The sequence below is a fragment of the Rhinoderma darwinii genome, chromosome 1 (assembly GCF_050947455.1).
Source record: "Rhinoderma darwinii isolate aRhiDar2 chromosome 1, aRhiDar2.hap1, whole genome shotgun sequence".
Lineage (NCBI taxonomy): Eukaryota > Metazoa > Chordata > Amphibia > Anura > Rhinodermatidae > Rhinoderma > Rhinoderma darwinii.
In genome coordinates this window covers 254,166,223-254,187,708 of record NC_134687.1, presented here as the reverse complement: position 1 = coordinate 254,187,708, position 21,486 = coordinate 254,166,223, and the positions used below count along the sequence as shown (strand labels likewise).

The 21,486-nt window shown below is 41.8% G+C and overlaps 94 pseudogenes; all 94 read left to right on the top strand.

Moving 5' to 3' along the window:
* Positions 1-18: 18 nt before the first annotated feature.
* On the top strand, positions 19-137 carry LOC142694651 (5S ribosomal RNA; annotated as a pseudogene).
* Positions 138-390: 253 nt separating this feature from the next.
* Positions 391-509, top strand: LOC142731086 (5S ribosomal RNA; annotated as a pseudogene).
* Positions 510-576: 67 nt separating this feature from the next.
* Positions 577-695, top strand: LOC142735919 (5S ribosomal RNA; annotated as a pseudogene).
* A 67-nt stretch (positions 696-762) lies between these two features.
* Positions 763-881, top strand: LOC142726788 (5S ribosomal RNA; annotated as a pseudogene).
* A 67-nt stretch (positions 882-948) lies between these two features.
* LOC142702195 (5S ribosomal RNA) lies at positions 949-1,067 on the top strand (annotated as a pseudogene).
* Positions 1,068-1,134: 67 nt separating this feature from the next.
* On the top strand, positions 1,135-1,253 carry LOC142704375 (5S ribosomal RNA; annotated as a pseudogene).
* Positions 1,254-1,320: 67 nt separating this feature from the next.
* LOC142737822 (5S ribosomal RNA) lies at positions 1,321-1,439 on the top strand (annotated as a pseudogene).
* A 67-nt stretch (positions 1,440-1,506) lies between these two features.
* Positions 1,507-1,625, top strand: LOC142698646 (5S ribosomal RNA; annotated as a pseudogene).
* A 67-nt stretch (positions 1,626-1,692) lies between these two features.
* On the top strand, positions 1,693-1,811 carry LOC142724521 (5S ribosomal RNA; annotated as a pseudogene).
* A 253-nt stretch (positions 1,812-2,064) lies between these two features.
* On the top strand, positions 2,065-2,183 carry LOC142735615 (5S ribosomal RNA; annotated as a pseudogene).
* Positions 2,184-2,250: 67 nt separating this feature from the next.
* Positions 2,251-2,369, top strand: LOC142704266 (5S ribosomal RNA; annotated as a pseudogene).
* A 67-nt stretch (positions 2,370-2,436) lies between these two features.
* On the top strand, positions 2,437-2,555 carry LOC142696142 (5S ribosomal RNA; annotated as a pseudogene).
* A 67-nt stretch (positions 2,556-2,622) lies between these two features.
* On the top strand, positions 2,623-2,741 carry LOC142735775 (5S ribosomal RNA; annotated as a pseudogene).
* Positions 2,742-2,808: 67 nt separating this feature from the next.
* Positions 2,809-2,927, top strand: LOC142678109 (5S ribosomal RNA; annotated as a pseudogene).
* A 67-nt stretch (positions 2,928-2,994) lies between these two features.
* On the top strand, positions 2,995-3,113 carry LOC142682196 (5S ribosomal RNA; annotated as a pseudogene).
* A 67-nt stretch (positions 3,114-3,180) lies between these two features.
* On the top strand, positions 3,181-3,299 carry LOC142676861 (5S ribosomal RNA; annotated as a pseudogene).
* Positions 3,300-3,366: 67 nt separating this feature from the next.
* Positions 3,367-3,485, top strand: LOC142736745 (5S ribosomal RNA; annotated as a pseudogene).
* A 67-nt stretch (positions 3,486-3,552) lies between these two features.
* Positions 3,553-3,671, top strand: LOC142724831 (5S ribosomal RNA; annotated as a pseudogene).
* A 67-nt stretch (positions 3,672-3,738) lies between these two features.
* On the top strand, positions 3,739-3,857 carry LOC142730765 (5S ribosomal RNA; annotated as a pseudogene).
* Positions 3,858-3,924: 67 nt separating this feature from the next.
* On the top strand, positions 3,925-4,043 carry LOC142678097 (5S ribosomal RNA; annotated as a pseudogene).
* A 67-nt stretch (positions 4,044-4,110) lies between these two features.
* On the top strand, positions 4,111-4,229 carry LOC142682189 (5S ribosomal RNA; annotated as a pseudogene).
* A 67-nt stretch (positions 4,230-4,296) lies between these two features.
* On the top strand, positions 4,297-4,415 carry LOC142676850 (5S ribosomal RNA; annotated as a pseudogene).
* Positions 4,416-4,482: 67 nt separating this feature from the next.
* Positions 4,483-4,601, top strand: LOC142736078 (5S ribosomal RNA; annotated as a pseudogene).
* A 67-nt stretch (positions 4,602-4,668) lies between these two features.
* Positions 4,669-4,787, top strand: LOC142734530 (5S ribosomal RNA; annotated as a pseudogene).
* Positions 4,788-4,854: 67 nt separating this feature from the next.
* Positions 4,855-4,973, top strand: LOC142698053 (5S ribosomal RNA; annotated as a pseudogene).
* Positions 4,974-5,040: 67 nt separating this feature from the next.
* On the top strand, positions 5,041-5,159 carry LOC142736744 (5S ribosomal RNA; annotated as a pseudogene).
* A 67-nt stretch (positions 5,160-5,226) lies between these two features.
* LOC142724820 (5S ribosomal RNA) lies at positions 5,227-5,345 on the top strand (annotated as a pseudogene).
* A 432-nt stretch (positions 5,346-5,777) lies between these two features.
* On the top strand, positions 5,778-5,896 carry LOC142685008 (5S ribosomal RNA; annotated as a pseudogene).
* Positions 5,897-5,963: 67 nt separating this feature from the next.
* LOC142737157 (5S ribosomal RNA) lies at positions 5,964-6,082 on the top strand (annotated as a pseudogene).
* A 67-nt stretch (positions 6,083-6,149) lies between these two features.
* On the top strand, positions 6,150-6,268 carry LOC142736624 (5S ribosomal RNA; annotated as a pseudogene).
* Positions 6,269-6,335: 67 nt separating this feature from the next.
* LOC142736415 (5S ribosomal RNA) lies at positions 6,336-6,454 on the top strand (annotated as a pseudogene).
* A 67-nt stretch (positions 6,455-6,521) lies between these two features.
* On the top strand, positions 6,522-6,640 carry LOC142704144 (5S ribosomal RNA; annotated as a pseudogene).
* A 253-nt stretch (positions 6,641-6,893) lies between these two features.
* Positions 6,894-7,012, top strand: LOC142738005 (5S ribosomal RNA; annotated as a pseudogene).
* A 67-nt stretch (positions 7,013-7,079) lies between these two features.
* On the top strand, positions 7,080-7,198 carry LOC142695490 (5S ribosomal RNA; annotated as a pseudogene).
* Positions 7,199-7,449: 251 nt separating this feature from the next.
* On the top strand, positions 7,450-7,568 carry LOC142689436 (5S ribosomal RNA; annotated as a pseudogene).
* Positions 7,569-7,635: 67 nt separating this feature from the next.
* On the top strand, positions 7,636-7,754 carry LOC142704026 (5S ribosomal RNA; annotated as a pseudogene).
* A 67-nt stretch (positions 7,755-7,821) lies between these two features.
* On the top strand, positions 7,822-7,940 carry LOC142736743 (5S ribosomal RNA; annotated as a pseudogene).
* A 67-nt stretch (positions 7,941-8,007) lies between these two features.
* LOC142738439 (5S ribosomal RNA) lies at positions 8,008-8,126 on the top strand (annotated as a pseudogene).
* Positions 8,127-8,193: 67 nt separating this feature from the next.
* Positions 8,194-8,312, top strand: LOC142727259 (5S ribosomal RNA; annotated as a pseudogene).
* A 67-nt stretch (positions 8,313-8,379) lies between these two features.
* On the top strand, positions 8,380-8,498 carry LOC142674454 (5S ribosomal RNA; annotated as a pseudogene).
* Positions 8,499-8,565: 67 nt separating this feature from the next.
* On the top strand, positions 8,566-8,684 carry LOC142695059 (5S ribosomal RNA; annotated as a pseudogene).
* A 439-nt stretch (positions 8,685-9,123) lies between these two features.
* LOC142735573 (5S ribosomal RNA) lies at positions 9,124-9,242 on the top strand (annotated as a pseudogene).
* Positions 9,243-9,309: 67 nt separating this feature from the next.
* Positions 9,310-9,428, top strand: LOC142736077 (5S ribosomal RNA; annotated as a pseudogene).
* Positions 9,429-9,495: 67 nt separating this feature from the next.
* On the top strand, positions 9,496-9,614 carry LOC142699761 (5S ribosomal RNA; annotated as a pseudogene).
* A 438-nt stretch (positions 9,615-10,052) lies between these two features.
* Positions 10,053-10,171, top strand: LOC142735614 (5S ribosomal RNA; annotated as a pseudogene).
* A 67-nt stretch (positions 10,172-10,238) lies between these two features.
* LOC142703905 (5S ribosomal RNA) lies at positions 10,239-10,357 on the top strand (annotated as a pseudogene).
* A 67-nt stretch (positions 10,358-10,424) lies between these two features.
* Positions 10,425-10,543, top strand: LOC142736623 (5S ribosomal RNA; annotated as a pseudogene).
* Positions 10,544-10,610: 67 nt separating this feature from the next.
* On the top strand, positions 10,611-10,729 carry LOC142716412 (5S ribosomal RNA; annotated as a pseudogene).
* A 67-nt stretch (positions 10,730-10,796) lies between these two features.
* LOC142736209 (5S ribosomal RNA) lies at positions 10,797-10,915 on the top strand (annotated as a pseudogene).
* Positions 10,916-10,982: 67 nt separating this feature from the next.
* On the top strand, positions 10,983-11,101 carry LOC142703791 (5S ribosomal RNA; annotated as a pseudogene).
* Positions 11,102-11,168: 67 nt separating this feature from the next.
* Positions 11,169-11,287, top strand: LOC142738438 (5S ribosomal RNA; annotated as a pseudogene).
* Positions 11,288-11,354: 67 nt separating this feature from the next.
* Positions 11,355-11,473, top strand: LOC142738480 (5S ribosomal RNA; annotated as a pseudogene).
* Positions 11,474-11,540: 67 nt separating this feature from the next.
* Positions 11,541-11,659, top strand: LOC142735566 (5S ribosomal RNA; annotated as a pseudogene).
* Positions 11,660-12,091: 432 nt separating this feature from the next.
* Positions 12,092-12,210, top strand: LOC142684997 (5S ribosomal RNA; annotated as a pseudogene).
* Positions 12,211-12,277: 67 nt separating this feature from the next.
* LOC142703658 (5S ribosomal RNA) lies at positions 12,278-12,396 on the top strand (annotated as a pseudogene).
* A 67-nt stretch (positions 12,397-12,463) lies between these two features.
* Positions 12,464-12,582, top strand: LOC142738437 (5S ribosomal RNA; annotated as a pseudogene).
* Positions 12,583-12,649: 67 nt separating this feature from the next.
* Positions 12,650-12,768, top strand: LOC142738479 (5S ribosomal RNA; annotated as a pseudogene).
* A 67-nt stretch (positions 12,769-12,835) lies between these two features.
* On the top strand, positions 12,836-12,954 carry LOC142735565 (5S ribosomal RNA; annotated as a pseudogene).
* A 67-nt stretch (positions 12,955-13,021) lies between these two features.
* LOC142729597 (5S ribosomal RNA) lies at positions 13,022-13,140 on the top strand (annotated as a pseudogene).
* Positions 13,141-13,207: 67 nt separating this feature from the next.
* LOC142736742 (5S ribosomal RNA) lies at positions 13,208-13,326 on the top strand (annotated as a pseudogene).
* Positions 13,327-13,393: 67 nt separating this feature from the next.
* Positions 13,394-13,512, top strand: LOC142665799 (5S ribosomal RNA; annotated as a pseudogene).
* A 67-nt stretch (positions 13,513-13,579) lies between these two features.
* LOC142727248 (5S ribosomal RNA) lies at positions 13,580-13,698 on the top strand (annotated as a pseudogene).
* Positions 13,699-13,765: 67 nt separating this feature from the next.
* Positions 13,766-13,883, top strand: LOC142699086 (5S ribosomal RNA; annotated as a pseudogene).
* A 67-nt stretch (positions 13,884-13,950) lies between these two features.
* LOC142735766 (5S ribosomal RNA) lies at positions 13,951-14,069 on the top strand (annotated as a pseudogene).
* A 67-nt stretch (positions 14,070-14,136) lies between these two features.
* On the top strand, positions 14,137-14,255 carry LOC142737174 (5S ribosomal RNA; annotated as a pseudogene).
* Positions 14,256-14,322: 67 nt separating this feature from the next.
* On the top strand, positions 14,323-14,441 carry LOC142703543 (5S ribosomal RNA; annotated as a pseudogene).
* Positions 14,442-14,508: 67 nt separating this feature from the next.
* On the top strand, positions 14,509-14,627 carry LOC142681827 (5S ribosomal RNA; annotated as a pseudogene).
* Positions 14,628-14,694: 67 nt separating this feature from the next.
* On the top strand, positions 14,695-14,813 carry LOC142689864 (5S ribosomal RNA; annotated as a pseudogene).
* A 67-nt stretch (positions 14,814-14,880) lies between these two features.
* On the top strand, positions 14,881-14,999 carry LOC142738237 (5S ribosomal RNA; annotated as a pseudogene).
* A 66-nt stretch (positions 15,000-15,065) lies between these two features.
* On the top strand, positions 15,066-15,184 carry LOC142724335 (5S ribosomal RNA; annotated as a pseudogene).
* Positions 15,185-15,251: 67 nt separating this feature from the next.
* Positions 15,252-15,370, top strand: LOC142681048 (5S ribosomal RNA; annotated as a pseudogene).
* A 67-nt stretch (positions 15,371-15,437) lies between these two features.
* Positions 15,438-15,556, top strand: LOC142684208 (5S ribosomal RNA; annotated as a pseudogene).
* A 67-nt stretch (positions 15,557-15,623) lies between these two features.
* On the top strand, positions 15,624-15,742 carry LOC142697273 (5S ribosomal RNA; annotated as a pseudogene).
* A 64-nt stretch (positions 15,743-15,806) lies between these two features.
* On the top strand, positions 15,807-15,925 carry LOC142703522 (5S ribosomal RNA; annotated as a pseudogene).
* Positions 15,926-15,992: 67 nt separating this feature from the next.
* LOC142736132 (5S ribosomal RNA) lies at positions 15,993-16,111 on the top strand (annotated as a pseudogene).
* A 196-nt stretch (positions 16,112-16,307) lies between these two features.
* Positions 16,308-16,426, top strand: LOC142681037 (5S ribosomal RNA; annotated as a pseudogene).
* Positions 16,427-16,493: 67 nt separating this feature from the next.
* On the top strand, positions 16,494-16,612 carry LOC142731471 (5S ribosomal RNA; annotated as a pseudogene).
* Positions 16,613-16,679: 67 nt separating this feature from the next.
* Positions 16,680-16,798, top strand: LOC142665967 (5S ribosomal RNA; annotated as a pseudogene).
* Positions 16,799-16,865: 67 nt separating this feature from the next.
* On the top strand, positions 16,866-16,984 carry LOC142710560 (5S ribosomal RNA; annotated as a pseudogene).
* Positions 16,985-17,051: 67 nt separating this feature from the next.
* On the top strand, positions 17,052-17,170 carry LOC142737668 (5S ribosomal RNA; annotated as a pseudogene).
* Positions 17,171-17,423: 253 nt separating this feature from the next.
* On the top strand, positions 17,424-17,542 carry LOC142736174 (5S ribosomal RNA; annotated as a pseudogene).
* A 67-nt stretch (positions 17,543-17,609) lies between these two features.
* On the top strand, positions 17,610-17,728 carry LOC142705797 (5S ribosomal RNA; annotated as a pseudogene).
* Positions 17,729-17,795: 67 nt separating this feature from the next.
* On the top strand, positions 17,796-17,914 carry LOC142681783 (5S ribosomal RNA; annotated as a pseudogene).
* Positions 17,915-17,981: 67 nt separating this feature from the next.
* Positions 17,982-18,100, top strand: LOC142675488 (5S ribosomal RNA; annotated as a pseudogene).
* Positions 18,101-18,167: 67 nt separating this feature from the next.
* On the top strand, positions 18,168-18,286 carry LOC142693888 (5S ribosomal RNA; annotated as a pseudogene).
* Positions 18,287-18,539: 253 nt separating this feature from the next.
* LOC142668201 (5S ribosomal RNA) lies at positions 18,540-18,658 on the top strand (annotated as a pseudogene).
* Positions 18,659-19,097: 439 nt separating this feature from the next.
* On the top strand, positions 19,098-19,216 carry LOC142737667 (5S ribosomal RNA; annotated as a pseudogene).
* Positions 19,217-19,469: 253 nt separating this feature from the next.
* Positions 19,470-19,588, top strand: LOC142736173 (5S ribosomal RNA; annotated as a pseudogene).
* Positions 19,589-19,655: 67 nt separating this feature from the next.
* LOC142705786 (5S ribosomal RNA) lies at positions 19,656-19,774 on the top strand (annotated as a pseudogene).
* Positions 19,775-19,841: 67 nt separating this feature from the next.
* On the top strand, positions 19,842-19,960 carry LOC142681772 (5S ribosomal RNA; annotated as a pseudogene).
* A 67-nt stretch (positions 19,961-20,027) lies between these two features.
* LOC142675466 (5S ribosomal RNA) lies at positions 20,028-20,146 on the top strand (annotated as a pseudogene).
* Positions 20,147-20,213: 67 nt separating this feature from the next.
* On the top strand, positions 20,214-20,332 carry LOC142693877 (5S ribosomal RNA; annotated as a pseudogene).
* Positions 20,333-20,585: 253 nt separating this feature from the next.
* Positions 20,586-20,704, top strand: LOC142737626 (5S ribosomal RNA; annotated as a pseudogene).
* Positions 20,705-21,144: 440 nt separating this feature from the next.
* Positions 21,145-21,263, top strand: LOC142731185 (5S ribosomal RNA; annotated as a pseudogene).
* The last annotated feature ends 223 nt before the right edge of the window (positions 21,264-21,486 follow it).

Genomic DNA, 21,486 nt, shown 5'->3' with positions numbered 1-21,486 from the left:
TGGATTAAAGCATTTAACGTCAATGGCCATTCTTAGCTGAATGTGCCTGCTCTTTTCAGAACGCAGAAGTTACACAGCTTAAGGCCTCGCTAGTACCAGTGTGGGAGACTGTCTGGGAATCCGTGGTGCGGTTGAATTTTTATTATGTCGTTTAGATTTTGTTTCACAATCGATTAAAAAGGACTATGGATTAAAGCATTTAATGTCAATGGCCATTCTAAGCTGAATGTCAGTGCTCTCGTCAGATCGCAGAAGTTACACAGCTTAAGGCCTCGCTAGTACCAGTGTGGGAGACTGTCTGGGAATCCGTGGTACGGTTGACTTTTTATTATGTTGTTTAGATTTTGTTTCACAATAGATTAAATAGGACTATGGATTAAGGCTTTTAATGTCAATGGCCATTCTAAGCTGAATGTGCCTGCTCTCGTCAGATCGCAGAAGTTACACAGCTTAAGGCCTCACTAGTACCAGTGTGGGAGACTGTCTGGGAATCCGGGGTGCGGTTGACTTTTTATTATGTCGTTTAGATTTTGTTTCACAATCGATTAAAAAGGACTATGGATTAAAGCATTTAATGTCAATGGCCATTCTAAGCTGAATGTGCCTGCTTTCGTCAGATCGCAGAAGTTACACAGCTTAAGGCCTCGCTAGTACCAGTGTGGGAGACTGTCTGGGAATCCGTGGTGCGGTTGACTTTATATTATGTCGTTTAGATTTTGTTTCACAATAGATTAAAAAGGACTATGGATTAAAGCATTTCATGTCAATGGCCATTCTAAGCTGAATGTGCCTGCTCTCGTCAGAACGCAGAAGTTACACAGCTTAAGGCCTCGCTAGTACCAGTGTGGGAGACTGTCTGGGAATCCGTGGTGCGGTTGACTTTTTATTATGTCGTTTAGATTTTGTTTCACAATTGATTAAAAAGGACTATGGATTAAAGCATTTAATGTCATTGGCCATTCTAAGCTGAAAGTCCCTGCTCTCGACAGATCGCAGAAGTTACACAGCTTAAGGCCTCGCTAGTACCAGTGTGGGAGACTGTCTGGGAATCCGTGGTGCGGTTGATATTTTATTATGTTGTTTAGATTTTGTTTCACAATAGATTAAATAGGACTATGGATTAAGGCTTTTAATGTCAATGGCCATTCTAAGCTGAATGTGCCTGCTCTCGTCAGATCGCAGAAGTTACACAGCTTAAGGCCTCGCTAGTACCAGTGTGGGAGACTGTCTGGGAATCCGTGGTGCGGTTGACTTTTTATTATGTCGTTTAGATTTTGTTTCACAATCGATTAAAAAGGACTATGGATTAAAGCATTTAATGTCAATCGCCATTCTAAGCTGGATGTGCCTGCTCTCGTTAGATCGCAGAAGTTACACAGCTTAACGCCTCGCTAGTACCAGTGTGGGAGACTGTCTGGGAATCCGTGGTGCGGTTGACTTTTTATTATGTCGTTTAGATTTTGTTTCACAATAGATTAAATAGGACTATGGATTAAAGCATTTAACATCAATGGCCATTCTAAGCTGAATGTGCCTGCTCTCGTCAGATCGCAGAAGTTACACAGCTTAAGGCCTCGCTAGTACCAGTGTGGGAGACTGTCTGGGAATCCGTGGTGCGGTGTAATTTTTATTATGTCGTTTAGATTTTGTTTCACAATCGATTAAAAAGGACTATGGATTAAAGCATTTAATGTCAATGGCCATTCTAAGCTGAATGTGCCTGCTCTCGTCAGATCGCAGAAGTTACACAGCTTAAGGCCTCGCTAGTACCAGTGTGGGAGACTGTCTGGGAATCCGGGGTGCGGTTGACTTTTTATTATGTCGTTTAGATTTTGTTTCACAATAGATTAAATAGGACTATGGATTAAAGCATTTCACGTCAATGGCCATTCTAAGCTGAATGTGCCTGCTCTCGTCAGAACGCAGAAGGTACACAGCTTAAAGCCTCGCTAGTACCAGTGTGGGAGACTGTCTGGGAATCCGTGGTGCGGTTGCATTTTTATTATGTCGTTTAGATTTTGTTTCACAATCGATTAAAAAGGACTATGGATTAAAGCATTTAATGGCAATTGCCATTCTAAGCTGAAAGTCCCTGCTCTCGTCAGATCGCAGAAGTTACACAGCTTAAGGCCTCGCTAGTACCAGTGTGGGAGACTGTCTGGGAATCCGTGGTGCGGTTGACTTTTTATTATGTTGTTTAGATTTTGTTTCACAATAGATTAAATAGGACTATGGATTAAGGCTTTTAATGTCAATGGCCATTCTAAGCTGAATGTGCCTGCTCTCGTCAGATCGCAGAAGTTACACAGCTTAAGGCCTCGCTAGTACCAGTGTGGGAGACTGTCTGGGAATCCGTGGTGCGGTTGACTTTTTATTATGTCGTTTAGATTTTGTTTCACAATAGATTAAATAGGACTATGGATTAAAGCATTTAACGTCAATGGCCGTTCTTAACTGAATGTACCTGCTCTCGTCAGATCGCAGAAGTTACACAGCTTAAGGCCTCGCTAGTACCAGTGTGGGAGACTGTCTGGGAATCCGTGGTGCGGTTGAATTTTTATTATGTCGTTTAGATTTTGTTTCACAATCGATTAAAAAGGACTATGGATTAAAGCATTTAATGTCAATGGCCATTCTAAGCTGAAAGTTCCTGCTCTCGTCAGATCGCAGAAGTTACACAGCTTAAGGCCTCGCTAGTACCAGTGTGGGAGACTGTCTGGGAATCCGTGGTGCGGTTGACTTTTTATTATGTTGTTTAGATTTTGTTTCACAATAGATTAAATAGGACTATGGATTAAGGCTTTTGATTTCAATGGACATTCTAAGCTGAATGTGCCTGCTCTCGTCAGATCGCAGAAGTTACACAGCTTAAGGCCTCGCTAGTACCAGTGTGGGAGACTGTCTGGGAATCCGTGGTGCGGTTGACTTTTTATTATGTCGTTTAGATTTTGTTTCACAATCGATTAAAAAGGACTATGGATTAAAGCATTTAATGTCAATGGCCATTCTAAGCTGGATGTGCCTGCTCTCGTTAGATCGCAGAAGTTACACAGCTTAACGCCTCGCTAGTACCAGTGTGGGAGACTGTCTGGGAATCCGTGGTGCGGTTGACTTTTTATTATGTCGTTTAGATTTTGTTTCACAATCGATTAAATAGGACTATGGATTAAAGCATTTAATGTCATTGGCCATTCTAAGCTGAATGTCCCTGCTCTCGTCAGATCGCAGAAGTTACACAGCTTAAGGCCTCGCTTGTACCAGTGTGGGAGACTGTCTGGGAATCCGTGGTGCAGTTGACTTTTTATTATGTCGTTTAGATTTTGTTTCACAATCGATTAAAAAGGACTATGGATTAAAGCATTTAATGTCAATGGCCATTCTAAGCTGAATGTCCCTGCTCTCGTCAGATCGCAGAAGTTACACAGCTTAAGGCCTCGCTTGTACCAGTGTGGGAGACTGTCTGGGAATCCGTGGTGCGGTTGACTTTTTATTATGTCGTTTAGATTTTGTTTCACAATCGATTAAAAAGGACTATGGATTAAAGCATTTAATGTCAATGGCCATTCTAAGCTGTATGTGCCTGCTCTCGTCAGATCGCAGAAGTTACACAGCTTAAGGCCTCGCTAGTACCAGTGTGGGAGACTGTCTGGGAATCCGTGGTGCGGTTGACTTTTTATTATGTCGTTTAGATTTTGTGTCACAATCGATTAAAAAGGGCTATGGATTAAAGCATTTAATGTCAATGGCCATTCTCAGCTGAATGTGCCTGCTCTCGTCAGATCGCAGAAGTTACACAGCTTAAGGCCTCGCTAGTACCAGTGTGGGAGACTGTCTGGGAATCCGTGGTGCGGTTGACTTTTTATTATGTTGTTTAGATTTTGTTTCACAATAGATTAAATAGGACTATGGATTAAGGCTTTTGATTTCAATGGACATTCTAAGCTGAATGTGCCTGCTCTCGTCAGATCGCAGAAGTTACACAGCTTAAGGCCTCGCTAGTACCAGTGTGGGAGACTGTCTGGGAATCCGTGGTGCGGTTGACTTTTTATTATGTCGTTTAGATTTTGTTTCACAATCGATTAAAAAGGACTATGGATTAAAGCATTTAATGTCAATGGCCATTCTAAGCTGGATGTGCCTGCTCTCGTTAGATCGCAGAAGTTACACAGCTTAACGCCTCGCTAGTACCAGTGTGGGAGACTGTCTGGGAATCCGTGGTGCGGTTGACTTTTTATTATGTCGTTTAGATTTTGTTTCACAATCGATTAAATAGGACTATGGATTAAAGCATTTAATGTCATTGGCCATTCTAAGCTGAATGTCCCTGCTCTCGTCAGATCGCAGAAGTTACACAGCTTAAGGCCTCGCTTGTACCAGTGTGGGAGACTGTCTGGGAATCCGTGGTGCAGTTGACTTTTTATTATGTCGTTTAGATTTTGTTTCACAATCGATTAAAAAGGACTATGGATTAAAGCATTTAATGTCAATGGCCATTCTAAGCTGAATGTCCCTGCTCTCGTCAGATCGCAGGAGTTACACAGCTTAAGGCCTCGCTAGTACCAGAGTGGGAGACTGTCTGGGAATCCGTGGTGCGGTTGACTTTTTATTATGTCGTTTAGATTTTGTTTCACAATCGATTAAAAAGGACTATGGATTAAAGCATTTAATGTCAATGGCCATTCTAAGCTGAATGTGCCTGCTCTCGTCAGATCGCAGAAGTTACACAGCTTAAGACCTCGCTAGTACCAGTGTGGGAGACTGTCTGGGAATCCGTGGTGCGGTTGACTTTTTATTATGTCGTTTAGATTTTGTTTCACAATAGATTAAATAGGACTATGGATTAAAGCATTTAACATCAATGGCCATTCTAAGCTGAATGTGCCTGCTCTCGTCAGATCGCAGAAGTTACACAGCTTAAGGCCTCGCTAGTACCAGTGTGGGAGACTGTCTGGGAATCCGTGGTGCGGTCTAATTTTTATTATGTCGTTTAGATTTTGTTTCACAATCGATTAAAAAGGACTATGGATTAAAGCATTTAATGTCAATGGCCATTCTAAGCTGAATGTCCCTGCTCTCGTCAGATCGCAGAAGTTACACAGCTTAAGGCCTCGCTTGTACCAGTGTGGGAGACTGTCTGGGAATCCGTGGTGCGGTTGACTTTTTATTATGTCGTTTAGATTTTGTTTCACAATCGATTAAAAAGGACTATGGATTAAAGCATTTAATGTCAATGGCCATTCTAAGCTGTATGTGCCTGCTCTCGTCAGATCGCAGAAGTTACACAGCTTAAGGCCTCGCTAGTACCAGTGTGGGAGACTGTCTGGGAATCCGTGGTGCGGTTGACTTTTTATTATGTCGTTTAGATTTTGTGTCACAATCGATTAAAAAGGGCTATGGATTAAAGCATTTAATGTCAATGGCCATTCTCAGCTGAATGTGCCTGCTCTCGTCAGATCGCAGAAGTTACACAGCTTAAGGCCTCGCTAGTACCAGTGTGGGAGACTGTCTGGGGGTGCGGTTGACTTTTTATTATGTCGTTTAGATTTTGTTTCACAATAGATTAAATAGGACTATGGATTAAAGCATTACACGTCAATGGCCATTCTAAGCTGAATGTGCCTGCTCTCGTCAGAACGCAGAAGGTACACAGCTTAAAGCCTCGCTAGTACCAGTGTGGGAGACTGTCTGGGAATCCGTGGTGCGGTTGCATTTTTATTATGTCGTTTAGATTTTGTTTCACAATCGATTAAAAAGGACTATGGATTAAAGCATTTAATGGCAATTGCCATTCTAAGCTGAAAGTCCCTGCTCTCGTCAGATCGCAGAAGTTACACAGCTTACGGCCTCACTAGTACCAGTGTGGGAGACTGTCTGGGAATCCGTGGTGCGGTTGACTTTTTATTATGTTGTTTAGATTTTGTTTCACAATAGATTAAATAGGACTATGGATTAAGGCTTTTAATGTCAATGGCCATTCTAAGCTGAATGTGCCTGCTCTTGTCAGATCGCAGAAGTTACACAGCTTAAGGCCTCGCTAGTACCAGTGTGGGAGACTGTCTGGGAATCCGTGGTGCGGTTGACTTTTTATTATGTCGTTTAGATTTTGTTTCACAATAGATTAAATAGGACTATGGATTAAAGCATTTAACGTCAATGGCCATTCTAAGCTGAATGTGCCTGCTCTCGTCAGATCGCAGAAGTTACACAGCTTAAGGCCTCGCTAGTACCAGTGTGGGAGACTGTCTGGGAATCCGTGGTGCGGTTGAATTTTTATTATGTCGTTTAGATTTTGTTTCACAATCGATTAAAAAGGACTATGGATTAAAGCATTTAATGTCAATGGCCATTCTATGCTGAAAGTCCCTGCTCTCGTCAGATCGCAGAAGTTACACAGCTTAAGGCCTCGCTAGTACCAGTGTGGGAGACTGTCTGGGAATCCGTGGTGCGGTTGACTTTTTATTATGTTGTTTAGATTTTGTTTCACAATAGATTAAATAGGACTATGGATTAAGGCTTTTAATGTCAATGGCCATTCTAAGCTGAATGTGCCTGCTCTCGTCAGATCGCAGAAGTTACACAGCTTAAGGCCTCGCTAGTACCAGTGTGGGAGACTGTCTGGGAATCCGTGGTGCGGTTGACTTTTTATTATGTCGTTTAGATTTTGTTTCACAATCGATTAAAAAGGACTATGGATTAAAGCATTTAATGTCAATGGCCATTCTAAGCTGGATGTGCCTGCTCTCGTTAGATCGCAGCAGTTACATAGCTTAACGCCTCGCTAGTACCAGTGTGGGAGACTGTCTGGGAATCTGTGGTGCGGTTGACTTTTTATTATGTCGTTTAGATTTTGTTTCACAATAGATTAAATAGGACTATGGATTAAAGCATTTAACGTCAATGGCCATTCTAAGCTGAATGTGCCTGCTCTAGTCAGATCGCAGAAGTTACACAGCTTAAGGCCTCGCTAGTACCAGTGTGGGAGACTGTCTGGGAATCCGTGGTGCGGTTGACTTTTTTTTATGTCGTTTAGATTTTGTTTCACAATCGATTAAAAAGGACTATGGATTAAAGCATTTAATGTCAATGGCCATTCTAAGCTGAAAGTCCCTGCTCTCGTCAGGTCGCAGAAGTTACACAGCTTAAGGCCTCGCTAGTACCAGTGTGGGAGAATGTCTGGGAATCCGTGGTGCGGTTGACTTTTTATTATGTTTAGATTTTGTTTCACAATAGATTAAATAGGACTATGGATTAAAGCATTTAACATCAATGGCCATTCTAAGCTGAATGTGCCTGCTCTCGTCAGATCGCAGAAGTTACACAGCTTAAGGCCTCTGCTAGTACCAGTGTGGGAGACTGTCTGGGAATCCGTGGTGCGGTCTAATTTTTATTATGTCGTTTAGATTTTGTTTCACAATCGATTAAAAAGGACTATGGATTAAAGCATTTAATGTCAATGGCCATTCTAAGCTGAATGTCCCTGCTCTCGTCAGATCGCAGAAGTTACACAGCTTAAGGCCTCGCTTGTGCCAGTGTGGGAGACTGTCTGGGAATCCGTGGTGCGGTTGACTTTTTATTATGTCGTTTAGATTTTGTTTCACAATCGATTAAAAAGGACTATGGATTAAAGCATTTAATGTCAATGGCCATTCTAAGCTGAATGTGCCTGCTCTCGTCAGATCGCAGAAGTTACACAGCTTAAGGCCTCGCTAGTACCAGTGTGGGAGACTGTCTGGGAATCCGTGGTGCGGTTGACTTTTTATTATGTCGTTTAGATTTTGTTTCACAATCGATTAAATAGGACTATGGATTAAAGCATTTAATGTCAATGGCCATTCTAAGCTGAATGTCCCTGCTCTCGTCAGATCGCAGAAGTTACACAGCTTAAGGCCTCGCTTGTACCAGTGTGGGAGACTGTCTGGGAATCCGTGGTGCGGTTGACTTTTTATTATGTCGTTTAGATTTTGTTTCACAATAGATTAAATAGGACTATGGATTAAAGCATTTAACGTCAATGGCCATTCTAAGCTGAATGTGCCTGCTCTCGTCAGAACGCAGAAGTTACACAGCTTAAGGCCTCGCTAGTACCAGTGTGGTAGACTGTCTGGGAATCCGTGGTGCGGTTGAATTTTTATTATGTCGTTTAGATTTTGTTTCACAATCGATTAAAAAGGACTATGGATTAAAGCATTTAATGTCAATGGCCATTCTAAGCTGAATGTCCCTGCTCTCGTCAGATCGCAGAAGTTACACAGCTTAAGGCCTCGCTAGTACCAGTGTGGGAGACTGTCTGGGAATCCGTGGTGCGGTTGACTTTTTATTATGTCGTTTAGATTTTGTTTCATAATCGATTAAAAAGGACTATGGATTAAATCATTTAATGTCAATGGCTATTCTAAGCTGGATGTGCCTGCTCTCGTCAGATCGCAGAAGTTACACAGCTTAAGGCCTCGCTAGTACCTGTGTGGGAGACTGTCTGGGAATCCCTGGTGCGGTTGACTTTTTATTATGTCGTTTAGATTTTGTTTCACAATCGATTAAAAAGGACTATGGATTAAAGCATTTAATGCCAATGGCCATTCTAAGCTGAAAGTCCCTGCTCTCGTCAGATCGCAGAAGTTACACAGCTTAAGGCCTCGCTAGTACCAGTGTGGGAGAATGTCTGGGAATCCGTGGTGCGGTTGACTTTTTATTATGTTGTTTAGATTTTGTTTCACAATAGATTAAATAGGACTATGGATTAAAGCATTTAACATCAATGGCCATTCTAAGCTGAATGTGCCTGTTCTCGTCAGATCGCAGAAGTTACACAGCTTAAGGCCTCGCTAGTACCAGTGTGGGAAACTGTCTGGGAATCCGTGGTGCGGTCTAATTTTTATTATGTCGTTTAGATTTTGTTTCACAATCGATTAAAAAGGACTATGGATTAAAGCATTTAATGTCAATGGCCATTCTAAGCTGAATGTCCCTGCTCTCGTCAGATCGCAGAAGTTACACAGCTTAAGGCCTCGCTTGTGCCAGTGTGGCAGACTATCTGGGAATCCGTGGTGCGGCTGACTTTTTATTATGTCGTTTAGATTTTGTTTCACAATCGATTAAAAAGGACTATGGATAAAAGCATTTAATGTCAATGGCCATTCTAAGCTGAATGTGCCTGCTCTCGTCAGATCGCAGAAGTTACACAGCTTAAGGCCTCGCTTGTACCAGTGTGGGAGACTGTCTGGGAATCCGTGGTGCGGTTGACTTTTTATTATGTCGTTTAGATTTTGTTTCACAATCGATTAAAAAGGACTATGGATTAAAGCATTTAATGTCAATGGCCATTCTAAGCTGAATGTCCCTGCTCTCGTCAGATCGCAGGAGTTACACAGCTTAAGGCCTCGCTAGTACCAGAGTGGGAGACTGTCTGGGAATCCGTGGTGCGGTTGACTTTTTATTATGTCGTTTAGATTTTGTTTCACAATCGATTAAAAAGGACTATGGATTAAAGCATTTAATGTCAATGGCCATTCTAAGCTGAATGTGCCTGCTCTCGTCAGATCGCAGAAGTTACACAGCTTAAGGCCTCGCTAGTACCAGTGTGGGAGACTGTCTGGGAATCCGTGGTGCGGTCTAATTTTTATTATGTCGTTTAGATTTTGTTTCACAATCGATTAAAAAGGACTATGGATTAAAGCATTTAATGTCAATGGCCATTCTAAGCTGAATGTCCCTGCTCTCGTCAGATCGCAGAAGTTACACAGCTTAAGGCCTCGCTTGTACCAGTGTGGGAGACTGTCTGGGAATCCGTGGTCGGTTGACTTTTTATTATGTCGTTTAGATTTTGTTTCACAATCGATTAAAAAGGACTACGGATTAAAGCATTTAATGTCAATGGCCATTCTAAGCTGAATGTGCCTGTTCTAGTCAGAACGCAGAAGGTACACAGCTTAAAGCCTCGCTAGTACCAGTGTGGGAGACTGTCTGGGAATCCGTGGTGCGGTTGCATTTTTATTATGTCGTTTAGATTTTGTTTCACAATCGATTAAAAAGGACTATGGATTAAAGAATTTAATGGCAATTGCCATTCTAAGCTGAAAGTCCCTGCTCTCGTCAGATCGCAGAAGTTACACAGCTTAAGGCCTCGCTAGTACCAGTGTGGGAGACTGTCTGGGAATCCGTGGTGCGGTTGACTTTTTATTATGTTGTTTAGATTTTGTTTCACAATAGATTAAATAGGACTATGGATTAAGGCTTTTAATGTCAATGGCCATTCTAAGCTGAATGTGCCTGCTCTCGTCAGATCGCAGAAGTTACACAGCTTAAGGCCTCGCTAGTACCAGTGTGGGAGACTGTCTGGGAATCCGTGGTGCGGTTGACTTTTTATTATGTCGTTTAGATTTTGTTTCACAATAGATTAAATAGGACTATGGATTAAAGCATTTAACGTCAATGGCCATTCTAAGCTGAATGTGCCTGCTCTCGTCAGATCGCAGAAGTTACACAGCTTAAGGCCTCGCTAGTACCAGTGTGGGAGACTGTCTGGGAATCCGTGGTGCGGTTGAATTTTTATTATGTCGTTTAGATTTTGTTTCACAATCGATTAAAAAGGACTATGGATTAAAGCATTTAATGTCAATGGCCATTCTAAGCTGAAAGTCCCTGCTCTCGTCAGATCGCAGAAGTTACACAGCTTAAGGCCTCGCTAGTACCAGTGTGGGAGACTGTCTGGGAATCCGTGGTGCGGTTGACTTTTTATTATGTTGTTTAGATTTTGTTTCACAATAGATTAAATAGGACTATGGATTAAGGCTTTTAATGTCAATGGCCATTCTAAGCTGAATGTGCCTGCTCTCGTCAGATCGCAGAAGTTACACAGCTTAAGGCCTCGCTAGTACAAGTGTGGGAGACTGTCTGGGAATCCGTGGTGCGGTTGACTTTTTATTATGTCGTTTAGATTTTGTTTCACAATCGATTAAAAAGGACTATGGATTAAAGCATTTAACGTCAATGGCCATTCTAAGCTGAATGTGCCTGCTCTCGTCAGATCGCAGAAGTTACACAGCTTAAGGCCTCGCTAGTACCAGTGTGGGAGACTGTCTGGGAATCCGTGGTGCGGTTGACTTTTTATTATGTCGTTTAGATTTTGTTTCACAATCGATTAAATAGGACTATGGATTAAAGCATTTAACGTCAATGGCCATTCTAAGCTGAATGTGCCTGCTCTCGTCAGAACGCAGAAGTTACACAGCTTAAGGCCTCGCTAGTACCAGTGTGGTAGACTGTCTGGGAATCCGTGGTGCGGTTGAATTTTTATTATGTCGTTTAGATTTTGTTTCACAATCGATTAAAAAGGACTATGGATTAAAGCATTTAATGTCAATGGCCATTCTAAGCTGAATGTCCCTGCTCTCGTCAGATCGCAGAAGTTACACAGCTTAAGGCCTCGCTAGTACCAGTGTGGGAGACTGTCTGGGAATCCTTGGTGCGGTTGACTTTTTATTATGTCGTTTAGATTTTGTTTCATAATCGATTAAAAAGGACTATGGATTAAATCATTTAATGTCAATGGCTATTCTAAGCTGGATGTGCCTGCTCTCGTCAGATCGCAGAAGTTACACAGCTTAAGGCCTCGCTAGTACCTGTGTGGGAGACTGTCTGGGAATCCGTGGTGCGGTTGACTTTTTATTATGTCGTTTAGATTTTGTTTCACAATCGATTAAAAAGGACTATGGATTAAAACATTTAATGTCAATGGCCATTCTAAGCTGGATGTTCCTGCTCTCGTTAGATCGCAGAAGTTACACAGCTTAAGGCCTCGCTAGTACCAGTGTGGGAGACTGTCTGGGGGTGCGGTTGACTTTTTATTATGTCGTTTAGATTTTGTTTCACAATAGATTAAATAGGACTATGGATTAAAGCATTACACGTCAATGGCCATTCTAAGCTGAATGTGCCTGCTCTCGTCAGAACGCAGAAGGTACACAGCTTAAATCCTCGCTAGTACCAGTGTGGGAGACTGTCTGGGAATCCGTGGTGCGGTTGCATTTTTATTATGTCGTTTAGATTTTGTTTCACAATCGATTAAAAAGGACTATGGATTAAAGCATTTAATGGCAATTGCCATTCTAAGCTGAAAGTCCCTGCTCTCGTCAGATCGCAGAAGTTACACAGCTTACGGCCTCACTAGTACCAGTGTGGGAGACTGTCTGGGAATCCGTGGTGCGGTTGACTTTTTATTATGTTGTTTAGATTTTGTTTCACAATAGATTAAATAGGACTATGGATTAAGGCTTTTAATGTCAATGGCCATTCTAAGCTGAATGTGCCTGCTCTCGTCAGATCGCAGAAGTTACACAGCTTAAGGCCTCGCTAGTACCAGTGTGGGAGACTGTCTGGGAATCCGTGGTGCGGTTGACTTTTTATTATGTCGTTTAGATTTTGTTTCACAATAGATTAAATAGGACTATGGATTAAAGCATTTAACGTCAATGGCCATTCTAAGCTGAATGTGCCTGCTCTCGTCAGAACGCAGAAGTTACACAGCTTAAGGCCTCGCTAGTACCAGTGTGGTAGACTGTCTGGGAATCCGTGGTGCGGTTGAATTTTTATTATGTCGTTTAGATTTTGTTTCACAATCGATTAAAAAGGACTATGGATTAAAGCATTTAATGTCAATGGCCATTCTAAGCTGAATGTCCCTGCTCTCGTCAGATCGCAGAAGTTACACAGCTTAAGGCCTCGCTAGTACCAGTGTGGGAGACTGTCTGGGAATCCTTGGTGCGGTTGACTTTTTATTATGTCGTTTAGATTTTGTTTCATAATCGATTAAAAAGGACTATGGATTAAATCATTTAATGTCAATGGCTATTCTAAGCTGGATGTGCCTGCTCTCGTCAGATCGCAGAAGTTACACAGCTTAAGGCCTCGCTAGTACCTGTGTGGGAGACTGTCTGGGAATCCGTGGTGCGGTTGACTTTTTATTATGTCGTTTAGATTTTGTTTCACAATCGATTAAAAAGGACTATGGATTAAAACATTTAATGTCAATGGCCATTCTAAGCTGGATGTGCCTGCTCTCGTTAGATCGCAGAAGTTACACAGCTTAAGGCCTCGCTAGTACCAGTGTGGGCGACTGTCTGGGAATCCGTGGTGCGGTTGACTTTTTATTATGTCGTTTAGATTTTGTTTCACAATCGATTAAATAGGACTATGGATTAAAGCATTTAATGTCAATGGCCATTCTAAGCTGAATGTCCCTGCTCTCGTCAGATCGCAGAAGTTACACAGCTTAAGGCCTCGCTTGTACCAGTGTGGGAGACTGTCTGGGAATCCGTGGTGCGGTTGACTTTTTATTATGTCGTTTAGATTTTGTTTCACAATCGATTAAAAAGGACTATGGATTAAAGCATTTAATGTCAATTGCCATTCTAAGCTGAATGTGCCTGCTCTCGTCAGATCGCAGAAGTTACACAGCTTAAGGCCTCGCTAGTACCAGTGTGGTAGACTGTCTGGGAATCCGTGGTGCGGTTGAATTTTTATTATGTCGTTTAGATTTTGTTTCACAATCGATTAAAAAGGACTATGGATTAAAGCATTTAATGTCAATGGCCATTCTAAGCTGAATGTCCCTGCTCTCGTCAGATCGCAGAAGTTACACAGCTTAAGGCCTCGCTAGTACCAGTGTGGGAGACTGTCTGGGAATCCGTGGTGCGGTTGACTTTTTATTATGTCGTTTAGATTTTGTTTCATAATCGATTAAAAAGGACTATGGATTAAATCATTTAATGTCAATGGCTATTCTAAGCTGGATGTGCCTGCTCTCGTCAGATCGCAGAAGTTACACAGCTTAAGGCCTCGCTAGTACCAGTGTGGGAGACTGTCTGGGAATCCGTGGTGCGTTGAATTTTTATTATGTCGTTTAGATTTTGTTTCACAATCGATTAAAAAGGACTATGGATTAAAGCATTTAATGTCAATGGCCATTCTAAGCTGAATGCCCCTGCTCTCGTCAGATCGCAGAAGTTACACAGCCTAAGGCCTCGCTAGTACCAGTGTGGGAGACTGTCTGGGAATCCGTGGTGCGGTTGACTTTTTATTATGTTGTTTCGATTTTGTTTCACAATCGATTAAAAAGGACTATGGATTAAAGCATTTAATGTCAATGGCCATTCTAAGCTGAATGTCCCTGCTCTCGTCAGATCGCAGAAGTTACACAGCTTAAGGCCTCACTAGTACCAGTGTGGGAAACTGTCTGGGAATCCGTGGTGCGGTTGACTTTTTATTATGTCGTTTAGATTTTGTTTCACAATCGATTAAAAAGGACTATGGATTAAAGCATTTAATGTCAATGGCCATTCTAAGCTGAATGTGCCTGCTCTCGTCAGATCGCAGAAGTTACACAGCTTAAGGCCTCGCTAGTACCAGTGTGGGAGACTGTCTGGGAATCCGTGGTGCGGTTGACTTTTTATTATGTCGTTTAGATTTTGTTTCACAATAGATTAAATAGGACTATGGATTAAAGCAATTAACGTCAATGGCCATTCTAAGCTGAATGTGCCTGCTCTCGTCAGATTGCAGAAGTTACACAGCTTAAGGCCTCGCTAGTACCCGTGTGGGAGACTGTCTGGGAATCCGTGGTGTGGTTGACTTTTTATTATGTCGTTTAGATTTTGTTTCACAATAGATTAAATAGGACTATGGAATAAAGCATTTAACGTAAATGGCCATTCTAAGCTGAATGTGCCTGCTCTCGTCAGAACGCAGAAGTTACACAGCTTAAGGCCTCGCTAGTACCAGTGTGGGAGACTGTCTGGGAATCCGTGGTGCGGTTGCATTTTTATTATGTCGTTTAGATTTTGTTTCACAATAGATTAAATAGGACTATGGATTAAAGCATTTAACGTCAATGGCCATTCTAAGCTGAATGTGCCTGCTCTCGTCAGATCGCAGAAGTTACACAGCTTAAGGCCTCGCTAGTACCAGTGTGGTAGACTGTCTGGGAATCCGTGGTGTGGTTGACTTTTTATTATGTTGTTTAGATTTTGTTTCACAGTAGATTAAATAGGACTATGGATTAAGGCTTTAATGTCAATGGCCATTCTAAGCTGAATGTCCCTGCTCTCGTCAGATCGCAGAAGTTACACAGCTTAAGGCCTCGCTAGTACCAGTGTGGGAGACTGTCTGGGAATTCGTGGTGCAGTTGACTTTTTATTATGTCGTTTAGATTTTGTTTCACAATCGATTAAAAAGGACTATGGATTAAAGCATTTAAAGTCAATGGCCATTCTAAGCTGAATGTGCCTGCTCTCGTTAGATCGCAGAAGTTACACAGCTTAACGCCTCGCTAGTACCAGTGTGGGAGACTGTCTGGGAATCCGTGGTGCGGTTGACTTTTTATTATGTCGTTTAGATTTTGTTTCACAATAGATTAAATAGGACTATGGATTAAAGCATTTAACGTCAATGGCCATTCTAAGCTGAATGTGCCTGCTCTCGTCAGATTGCAGAAGTTACACAGCTTAAGGCCTCGCTAATACCAGTGTGGGAGACTGTCTGGGAATCCGTGGTGCGGTTGACTTTTTATTATGTCGTTTAGATTTTGTTTCACAATAGATTAAATAGGACTATGGATTAAAGCATTCAACGTCAATGGCCATTCTAAGCTGAATGTGCCTGCTCTCGTCAGAACGCAGAAGTTACACAGCTTAATGCCTTGCTAGTACCAGTGTGGGAGACTGTCTGGGAATACGTGGTGCAGTTGAATTTTTATTATGTTTAGATTTTGTTTCACAATCGATTAAAAAGGACTATGGATTAAAGCATTTAATGTCAATGGCCATTCTAAGCTGAATGTCCCTGCTCTCGTCAGATCGCAGAAGTTACACAGCTTAAGGTCTCGCTTGTACGAGTGTGGGAGACTGTCTGGGAATCCGTGGTGCGGTTGACTTTTTATTATGTTGTTTAGATTTTGTTTCACAATAGATTAAATAGGACTATGGATTAAGGCTTTAAATGTCAATGGCCATTCTAAGCTGAATGTGCCTGCTCTCGTCAGATCGCAGAAGTTACACAGCTTAAGGCCTCGCTAGTACCAGTGTGGGAGACTGTCTGGGAATCCGTGGTGCGGTTTACTTTTTATTATGTCGTTTAGATTTTGTTTCACAATCGATTAAAAAGGACTATGGATTAAAGCATTTAATGTCAATGGCCATTCTAAGCTGAATGTGCCTGCTCTCGTTAGATCGCAGAAGTTACACAGCTTAACGCCTATGTCGTTTAGATTTTGTTTCACAATCGATTAAAAAGGACTATGGATTAAAGCATTTAATGTCAATGGCCATTCTAAGCTGAATGTGCCTGCTCTCGTTAGATCGCAGAAGTTACACAGCTTAACGCCTCGCTAGTACCAGTGTGGGAGACTGTCTGGGAATCCGTGGTGCGGTTGACTTTTTATTATGTCGTTTAGATTTTGTTTCACAATAGATTAAATAGGACTATGGATTAAAGCATTTAACGTCAATGGCTATTCTAAGCTGAATGTGCCTGCTCTCGTCAGATCGCAGAAGTTACACAGCTTAAGGCCTCGCTAGTACCAGTGTGGGAGACTGTCTGGGAATCCGTGGTGCAGTTGACTTCTTATTATGTCGTTTAGATTTTGTTTCACAATAGATTAAATAGGACTATGGATTAAGGCTTTTAATGTCAATGGCCATTCTAAGCTGAGTGTGCCTGCTCTCGTCAGATCGCAGAAGTTACACAGCTTAAGGCCTCGCTAGTACCAGTGTGGGAGACTGTCTGTGAATCCGTGGTGCGGTTGACTTCTTATTATGTTGTTTAGATTTTGTTTCACAATCGATTAAAAAGGACTATGGATTAAAGCATTTAATGTCAATGGCCATTCTAAGCTGAATGTGCCTGCTCTCGTTAGATCGCAGAAGTTACACAGCTTAACGCCTCCCTAGTACCAGTGTGGGAGACTGTCTGGGAATCCGTGGTGCGGTTGACTTTTTATTATGTTGTTTAGATTTTGTTTCACAATAGATTAAATAGGACTATGGATTAAGGCTTTTAAGGTCAATGGCCATTCTAAGCTGAATGTGCCTGCTCTCGTCAGATCACAGAAGTTACACAGCTTAAGCCCTCGCTAGTACCAGTGTGGGAGACTGTCTGGGAATCCGTGGTGCTGTTGACTTTTTATTATGTCGTTTAGATTTTGTTTCACAATCGATTAAAAAGGACTATGGATTAAAGCATTTAAAGTCAATGGCCATTCTAAGCTGAATGTGCCTGCTCTCGTTAGATCGCAGAAGTTACACAGCTTAACGCCTCGCTAGTACCAGTGTGTGAGACTGTCTGGGAATCCGTGGTGCGGTTGACTATTTATTATGTCGTTTAGATTTTGTTTCACAATAGATTAAATAGGACTATGGATTAAAGCATTTAACGTCAATGGCCATTCTAAGCTGAATGTGCCTGCTCTCGTCCGAACGCAGAAGTTACACAGCTTAAGGCCTCGCTAGTACTAGTGTGGGAGACTGTCTGGGAATCTGTGGTGCGGTTGAGTTTTTATTATGTCGTTTAGATTTTGTTTCACAATCGATTAAAAAGGACTATGGATTAAAGCCTTTAATGTCAATGGCCATTCTAAGCTGAATGTCCCTGCTCTCGTCCGATCGCAGAAGTTACACAGCTTAAGGACTCGCTGGTACCAGTGTGGGAGACTGTCTGGGAATGCGTGGTGCGGTTGACTTTTTATTATGTTGTTTAGATTTTGTTTCACAATAGATTAAATAGGACTATGGATTAAGGCTTTTAATGTCAATGGCCATTCTAAGCTGAATGTGCCTGCTCTCGTCAGATCGCAGAAGTTACACAGCTTCAGGCCTCGCTAGTACCAGTGTGGGAGACTGTCTGGGAATCCGTGGAGCGGTTGAATTTTGATTATGTCGTTTAGATTTTGTTTCACAATCGATTAAAAAGGACTATGGATTAAAGCATTTAATGTCAATGGCCATTCTAAGCTGAATATCCCTGCTCTCGTCAGATCGCAGAAGTTACACAGCTTAACGCCTCGCTAGTACCAGTGTGGGAGACTGTCTGGGAATCCGTGGAGCTGTTGACTTTTTATTATGTCGTTTAGATTTTGTTTCACAATCGATTAAAAAGGACTATGGATTAAAGCATTTAATGTCAATGGCCATTCTAAGCTGAATGTGCCTGCTCTCGTCAGATCGCAGAAGTTACACAGCTTAAGTCCTCGCTAGTACCAGTGTGGGAGACTGTCTGGGAATCCGTGGTGGGGTTGACTTTTTATTATGTTGTTTAGATTTTGTTTCACAATAGATTAAATAGGACTATGGATTAAGGCTTTTAATGTCAATGTCCATTCTAAGCTGAATGTGCCTGCTCTCGTCAGATCGCAGAAGTTACACAGCTTAAGCCCTCGCTAGTACCAGTGTGGGAGATTGTCTGGGAATCCATGGTGCGGTTGAGTTTTTATTATGTCGTTTAGATTTTGTTTCACAATCGATTAAAAAGGACTATGGATTAAAGCATTTAATGTCAATGGCCATTCTAAGCTGAATGGGCCTGCTCTCGTCAGATCGCAGAAGTTACACAGCTTAAGGCCTTGCTAGTACCAGTGTGGGAGACTGTCTGGGAATGCGTGGTGCGGTTGACTTTTTATTATGTCGTTTAGATTTTGTTTCACAATCGATTAAAAAGGACTATGGATTAAAGCATTTAATGTCAATGGCCATTCTAAGCTGAATGTGCCTGCTCTTGTCAGATCGCAGAAGTTACACAGCTTAAGCCCTCGCTAGTACCAGTGTGGGAGACTGTATGGGAATCCGTGGTGCGCTTGACTTTTTATTATGTTGTTTAGATTTTGTTTCACAATCGATTAAAAAGGACTTTGGATTAAAGCATTTAATGTTAATGGCCATTCTAAGCTGAATGTGCCTGCTCTCGTTAGATCGCAGAAGTTACACAGCTTAACGCCTCCCTAGTACCAGTGTGGGAGACTGTCTGGGAATCCGTGGTGCGGTTGACTTTTTATTATGTTGTTTAGATTTTGTTTCACAATAGATTAAATAGGACTATGGATTAAGGCTTTTAAGGTCAATGGCCATTCTAAGCTGAATGTGCCTGCTCTCGTCAGATCACAGAAGTTACACAGCTTAAGCCCTCGCTAGTACCAGTGTGGGAGACTGTCTGGGAATCCGTGGTGCTGTTGACTTTTTATTATGTCGTTTAGATTTTGTTTCACAATCGATTAAAAAGGACTATGGATTAAAGCATTTAAAGTCAATGGCCATTCTAAGCTGAATGTGCCTGCTCTCGTTAGATCGCAGAAGTTACACAGCTTAACGCCTCGCTAGTACCAGTGTGTGAGACTGTCTGGGAATCCGTGGTGCGGTTGACTATTTATTATGTCGTTTAGATTTTGTTTCACAATAGATTAAATAGGACTATGGATTAAAGCATTTAACGTCAATGGCCATTCTAAGCTGAATGTGCCTGCTCTCGTCCGAACGCAGAAGTTACACAGCTTAAGGCCTCGCTAGTACTAGTGTGGGAGACTGTCTGGGAATCTGTGGTGCGGTTGAGTTTTTATTATGTCGTTTAGATTTTGTTTCACAATCGATTAAAAAGGACTATGGATTAAAGCCTTTAATGTCAATGGCCATTCTAAGCTGAATGTCCCTGCTCTCGTCCGATCGCAGAAGTTACACAGCTTAAGGACTCGCTGGTACCAGTGTGGGAGACTGTCTGGGAATGCGTGGTGCGGTTGACTTTTTATTATGTTGTTTAGATTTTGTTTCACAATAGATTAAATAGGACTATGGATTAAGGCTTTTAATGTCAATGGCCATTCTAAGCTGAATGTGCCTGCTCTCGTCAGATCGCAGAAGTTACACAGCTTCAGGCCTCGCTAGTACCAGTGTGGGAGACTGTCTGGGAATCCGTGGAGCGGTTGAATTTTGATTATGTCGTTTAGATTTTGTTTCACAATCGATTAAAAAGGACTATGGATTAAAGCATTTAATGTCAATGGCCATTCTAAGCTGAATATCCCTGCTCTCGTCAGATCGCAGAAGTTACACAGCTTAACGCCTCGCTAGTACCAGTGTGGGAGACTGTCTGGGAATCCGTGGAGCTGTTGACTTTTTATTATGTCGTTTAGATTTTGTTTCACAATCGATTAAAAAGGACTATGGATTAAAGCATTTAATGTCAATGGCCATTCTAAGCTGAATGTGCCTGCTCTCGTCAGATCGCAGAAGTTACACAGCTTAAGTCCTCGCTAGTACCAGTGTGGGAGACTGTCTGGGAATCCGTGGTGGGGTTGACTTTTTATTATGTTGTTTAGATTTTGTTTCACAATAGATTAAATAGGACTATGGATTAAGGCTTTTAATGTCAATGTCCATTCTAATCTGAATGTGCCTGCTCTCGTCAGATCGCAGAAGTTACACAGCTTAAGCCCTCGCTAGTACCAGTGTGGGAGATTGTCTGGGAATCCATGGTGCGGTTGAGTTTTTATTATGTCGTTTAGATTTTGTTTCACAATCGATTAAAAAGGACTATGGATTAAAGCATTTAATGTCAATGGCCATTCTAAGCTGAATGTGCCTGCTCTCGTCAGATCGCAGAAGTTACACAGCTTAAGGCCTTGCTAGTACCAGTGTGGGAGACTGTCTGGGAATGTGTGGTGCGGTTGACTTTTTATTATGTCGTTTAGAATTTGTTTCACAATCGATTAAAAATAATAATAAACTAAAGCTTTAAAAGTTAATAGCCATTCTAAGCTTAAATGTGCCTTTTCTCGTCAAATCGCAGATATATAACACTTTAAGGCCTTGCTAGTACGAGTGTGAGAGACTGTCTGGGAATATGTGGTGCGGTTGACTTTTTATTATGTCGTTTAGATTTTGTTTCACAATCGATAAAAAAGGACTATGGATTAAAGCATTTAATGTCACTGGCAATTCTAAGCTGAATGTGCCTGCTCTCGTCAGATCGCAGTAGTTACACAGCTTAAGGCCTCGCTTGTACCTGTGTGGGAGACTGTCTGGTAATCCGTGGTGCAGTTGACTTTTTATTATGTCGTTTAGATTTTGTTTCACAATAGATTAAATAGGACTATGGATTAAACCGTTTAATGTCAATGGCCATTCTAAACTGAATGTTCCTGCTCTCGTCAGATCGCAGAAGTTACGCAGCTTAAGGCCTCGCTAGTACCAGTGTGGGAGACTGTCTGGGAATCCGTGGTGCGGTTGACTTTTTATTATGTCGTTTAGATTTTGTTTCACAATCGATTAAAAATAATAATAAACGAAAGCTTTAAAAGTTAATAGCCATTCTAAGCTTAAATGTGCCTTTTCTCGTCAAATCGCAGATATATAACACTTTAAGGCCTTGCTAGTACGAGTGTGAGAGACTGTCTGGGAATCCGTGGTGCGGTTGACTTTTTATTATGTCGTTTAGATTTTGTTTCACAATCGA